At 40.4% G+C, this 5,696-nt stretch overlaps 1 pseudogene; it reads right to left on the reverse strand.

Moving 5' to 3' along the window:
- Positions 1–3,436: 3,436 nt before the first annotated feature.
- LOC126728278 (14-3-3 protein 9-like) lies at positions 3,437–4,535 on the reverse strand (annotated as a pseudogene).
- Positions 4,536–5,696: the final 1,161 nt, after the last annotated feature.

Consider the following 5,696-nt stretch of genomic DNA (forward strand, 5'->3'; position numbering starts at 1 on the left):
ACACTTGGTTTGCTTCCAACCCGGGTACCCAGGTACAACACTTACAATCTCACGCATCGGATCATAGACCAATCATAGTGAAGCCGGATGGAATTTTCCCCAAACCGTGTAGACCCTTCAAATTTGAGAAAATGTGGCTGAGCGACAGGGGATGCTCTGATACAGTCATCTCGGCATGGGGCAACTCTGCTCCGAATACCACCATGGCCCAGGTTGCAGGTAAAATCAAACTCTGTGGTGATAGACTTTCCATTTGGAGTAAACAATCTTTTAGGTGTATTAAGACAATGCTTGAAACTAAAAGTAAAATGCTTGCTAAAGCTGAACTTGTAGCTGCTAGAGGGGGAGGGGACTATGCTTTAGTTAAGGATCTGCAATTTCTGAAATGCAGTGATAGAAACACTAGCTACTTCCACAGCAAAGCCTCCCACAGATATCGAAGGAATCGGATTTCCGGCCTTAGGAACAATGCCAATGTGTGGTGTTCGGAGGTGAGCCAAATTAAAGAGATAGCTGTTGAATACTATAACTCCCTCTTCACCTCTTCCAATCCATCGGATATGAATGAAATTCTCGATGCAATCCGACCCTCTGTCTCAGCAGATATGAATATTCAACTCTCCAAACCGTTCTCAAGAGAAAAAGTGGATATAGCTATTAAAGAGATGGACCCCATTAAGGCTCCTGGCCCCGACGGTATGCCTCCAATTTTCTATCATTCTTTCTGGTCTTTACTTGGTGATGATGTTTATAATGCTGTGTTGGATTGCCTAAATAATTGTAAGATTCCTAAGGAAATAAACCACACTAATATCACCTTGATCCCGAAAGTTAAGTCTCCAGAAAGCATCACTGAGTTCAGGCCTATAAGCCTATGCAATGTGATATATAAGTTAGTCTCAAAAGTCCTAGCCAATAGGCTTAAATCTGTCCTCCCATTTATCATTTCTGAAAATCAAAGTGCCTTCCAAGTAGGGAAAGTCATCACTGACAATGTCCTTATGGCTTTTGAGACCCTGCACTATATGAAACACCACCAAACTGGGAAATCCGGGTTCATGGCGCTCAAATTGGATATGAGCAAAGCCTACGACCGGTTAGAATGGTCTTATGTAGAAGCCCTGATGAAAAGGATGGGTTTCTGTGATTCTTGGGTGGCGTTAATTATGGAATGCATATCAACAGTTAGCTACTCTATTTTGGTTAATGGGGACCCTCGAATACAATCTTTCCCTCAAGGGGCATTAGACAGGGCAACCTGTTTTCGCCATATTTATTCATTCTTTGTACGGAAGGCCTTCATGGCCTCCTAGCCAGTGCTGTCGATGCTGGCCTCATTAGGGGTGTTTCCATTTGTAAAAAAGGTCCTAGACTGACGCATCTATTCTTTGCAGACGATAGCGTAGTCTTCTGTAGGGCCTCCCTCGCCGAATGCCATATAATCCAAAAGTTGCTGTCATGTTATGAAAGAGCTTCGGGGCAGATGTTAAATAGGTGCAAAACTGGCCTGTTCTTCAGTAAATCCACGCCTACTAAGATCCAAATCCAAATAAAAGACTCCCTGGGGGTTCAGGACATTAAGCTCTATGAAAAGTATCTCGGTCTCCCTGCTCTAGTCGGCAAGTCTAAGAGAGCCAGTCTGGATTTTATTAAGGAGCGTGTTTGGGCAAAGCTCCAAGGCTGGAAAGAGCAGCTCCTCTCCCAAGCTGGCCGGGAAATCCTTCTTAAAGCCGTTGTCCAAGCCATTTCGGCTTATGCCATGAGTTGCTTTAAGCTCCCCATCTCTCTGTGCAACGACATTGAAGCTTTAATTAGAAAGTTCTGGTGGGGGCAGCGTGGTAATCAAAGGAAAATCCATTGGACAAGTTGGTATTCTCTGTGTAAACCCAAGTGTATGGGTGGATTGGGCTTCAAAGACCTCCAAAAATTTAATGACTCTATGTTGGCTAAGCAAGTTTGGCATCTCTTGGGCAACGAAGATTCTTTTTTCCATAGATTCTTCAAAGCTAAGTTCTTCCTGAGTGGGAGTATTCTCGATGCAAAGGCTGGGATTGGTTCTTTTGCCTGGAAAAGCATCCTCAAAGGGCGAGATGTGATTAGCAAAGGGCTGCGTTGGAGGGTGGGAAACGGCTTAGAGATCCGAATTTTCCAAGACAATTGGCTCCCAGACCCTCACCTGAATAGAGTTCTATCTCCTCCTGATTTTCTTGGTATTGATGCAAGAGTTTCAGTGCTGATGGATGGTGTCAATAAAAGCTGGCTACATGAGATAATTGATAACCTCTTCTTACCACACGAAGCAAAAATAATCAAATCTATTCCTATCAACTTGGTGGATTGCGAAGATAAAATTTTCTGGCCTTTAACTGCAAACGGTGAATACTCGATTAAAACTGGATATAGACTACTTATGAATTTGGGTGCCAGCGATAACCCGAGCTCTTCGGACATTTCTCAATCCAAGCAAATCTGGAAAGCGATCTGGAATTTGAATGTTCCAAATAGAGCTAAAATATTAATGTGGAGGGCGGGTCTGGATGCTCTGCCTTCTCGGGTGAATTTGGTTAAAAGAATGGTGCAATGTGATCCGATCTGTCCCAGTTGTGGTCTTGAGCAAGAAACAACTCTTCATGCCCTCTGGTCTTGTCCGGCCTTAGCTGAGGTTTGGACTTTACGTTTCGCTTGGCTAATAAGGCAAACCAGGCTATGTTCCAATTTCCTGGATATTATTCAAGTCTGCTGCTCTAGGAGTGAGTGCTTTGAGTTTTTTGCAACCATAACCTCAATTATTTGGACCCGACAGAATAGATTGAGAGTTGGGGAAATTTCTATCCTGCTGCAGAGAATCAACTCCCTGGCTTGTGACACTCTTCAGGAATTCCATGATGCAAATCCTCTCCCTTGTGGCCCTTCCCCTTCCCCCATTCCTGTCAAATGGTCTCTGCCTCCTAAAAGTTGGGTGAAAATTAACTTCGACGGGGCTCTATTCAAGGCGATCGATTCTGCTGGGTTGGGAGTGATTATTAGAAATGACCTTGGTCTAGTAATGGCTGCCTCGGCACAAACCATTCCGCTGCCTACCTCGGTAGAGACGGTGGAAGTGCTGGCAACTCGTAATGCCATTTGCCTAGCTCGGGAGCTTCAGTTTAACAAGGTAATTATTGAAGGCGACTCGGAAGTGGTGATTAAGTTTCTAAACAGCTCAAACATCTCCTCCACCAGCTTTGGGCATATAGTCCGAGATATCAAGATTGTTTCTGCAGCTTTCAGTGAGATTAGTTTTTGTCACACTCGCAGACAAGGCAACAAAGTAGCTCATTCGATTGCTAGGCGAACTTGTAATTTTTCTCCTTTTAATGTTTGGATGGAGGATGTTCCTCCAGACATCCTCTCTATGTACTCTTCTGAACTAGTTATATGAAAATTTCTTCCCCCCTCATCGTCCTGGGGCAAATTCTAAAAAAAAAAAAGCTTTCATTGACAGATCAGCAGTCTCTTTCTTCTCATCACTAGCCTTAAACTCCGCCAAATACCGATAATAATCCCCTTTCCTGCAACCACACCCCAAACAAACATTTAAAAAAATAAAACCATAAACCCTTAATAAATAGTAAAAACCCTAATCCACTGACATTTTGTTGAAAAAGATGGTGGACTCTTCGGTGGAGCAAGCCGGGATGAGATGATCGTCCATGAGGGAGATGATGTTGGCGCAAATGTCAGAGAGCTCGGACTCAACCTTGTGCTATACTCCTTGATCCGCTTTAGGGTCTGATCGTTCCCTTTCGATTCTTCCTTTTGCTCGAGCGAAGATAAGATCCTCCATGAGGCTCTACGAGCTCCCACCATGTTCTTGTACGCAACGGAGAACAGGTTCCTCTCTTCCACGCTCAGTTCCATGCCGGCTTCTGTGCTCTTGGTCACCCTTTTCTTCATCTGTTCCACCATATCTGCATTCGTTTTCAAAGTGAAATATGATTAGTTTAAAAAACCTTGAGTTTAAAAGCTCTGGTTTTTCTTTTTTTTTTCCTCAGAAACCAAACAAAGTATAATCATAATGGCTAAGCTTTGAGAGAGAGTGTGTTAAAAAAAGACCGTCGTAGCGCTTAGCTTGCTCGGCAAGCTTAGCCATGTAGATGTGGTTCTCTCTTTCTTTGGTGGACGCCATGGGAAAGAAATCTCTTTAGTCTCTCACTCTCACTCTTACGCACTAGCACTGTATTTTGACAAGTAAATGAAATTGAGAGTAATGAAGATTGAAGAGTGGTGGTGGAAGTGGTGGTGGTGGACTGATTGAAGCAGATGGGGCTTTCAAACTTGAGAAAGAAAACCAGGTGCGCGGGGACAGAGCAACAGGGACCTCATTGTTCACTGCCCCCACGCGTGCTTCTTAGAGGTGGAGTATCACTTCCAGTTTCTTGAATTATGATTGGGAGGTGTTGTTCACGGGAGTTGAAGCAGCGGGTGAGGTTAGATGGGAATGTTTTAAATGGTGGAGGGATGGGCCAAGGTCTGTTTGGAGCTGCTTATTTTACTATAAACACTGTAGCAAGTAATTTTAAAATAAAACTAAACAGTGCACACGTGAATCCCAGTAAAGATAGACAAGCTGTTACGCAACTAAATGTTGAAACGTGCACAATGCACAGTGGCTAAATGTTGTAATAATACCACAAAAAGTATACATAGGTCCCAGCAAGGATGGACAAAACTAAGTGAATGACTGAATGCGCACAATGTAAGTGGGTCCCACTTCAAACGCAGAAGCACACTCTAAACGCAATCCAAGCGCACATTTAATATTCATCTATCATGTTGGAATTTGAAGCTCCAAATTTGTTTTTCTTTGTTTTTTTTTTTTTTTTTTTTTAATTTATTTGGACCAATGCAATGCAATTACCCCATTTTATCTCATAATTTTTTTTACTACCCTTACTGTTTAATTTTAACTAGTGTTATGCCCGTGTGATGCACAGGTTAATAGAAAAGTATATGTAAATTAAAAAATTTTATTTTAATAATATAATTAAATTACTTATCTATAAAAATTAAATTAAAAATTTGAACTTATAAAGTAGATTTTAACTCTTTGAACAAAAATAAAAATGTATAAAGGCACATATAAACATAACACAAATACAAACCAACAAAAATAAAAAGATGAAACCCTTGTAGGAGAGAATACAAAATTTGATAATTCTTAAATAATAAATAGATAAAGTGTAAATATTTATATGGGTTTATATAATGGATTTCATGGATTTAAAATTGCCTTTATGACTCATGAGAAAACCTTCAAAAAAAAAAAAAAAAGCACAAAAATGAAGAAGAGAAGTACATACTTGCAATAGTGTGGATGGTAGGTTTGATAAAGCATTCTACTATGGATTTCACAAATATCAATTTGCCTAAGTAATAAGAGAGAGAGAGAGAGAGAAAGAGAAAAAAAAAAAAAAAAACAAAAACAAAAAGAGTGTTAAATTTCTAATTAACATAGAAATTATCAGAAGGAGAATTATTGATAATGGGGGAGAGAATTTATTAGACTAATTGGTAGCATTTATACTTTCTATCATTAAAAAAAAAAAAAAATAATAATAAATAGAAAGGAGAGGCCGTAAAATAAAAAAGCAGCTATAGTAGGAATATATAAGAATACACTAAAAGAAATCTCAATATATACATTAGAAATCCTA

The sequence above is a fragment of the Quercus robur genome, chromosome 5 (genome assembly GCF_932294415.1).
Source record: "Quercus robur chromosome 5, dhQueRobu3.1, whole genome shotgun sequence".
NCBI classification, from domain to species: domain Eukaryota; kingdom Viridiplantae; phylum Streptophyta; class Magnoliopsida; order Fagales; family Fagaceae; genus Quercus; species Quercus robur.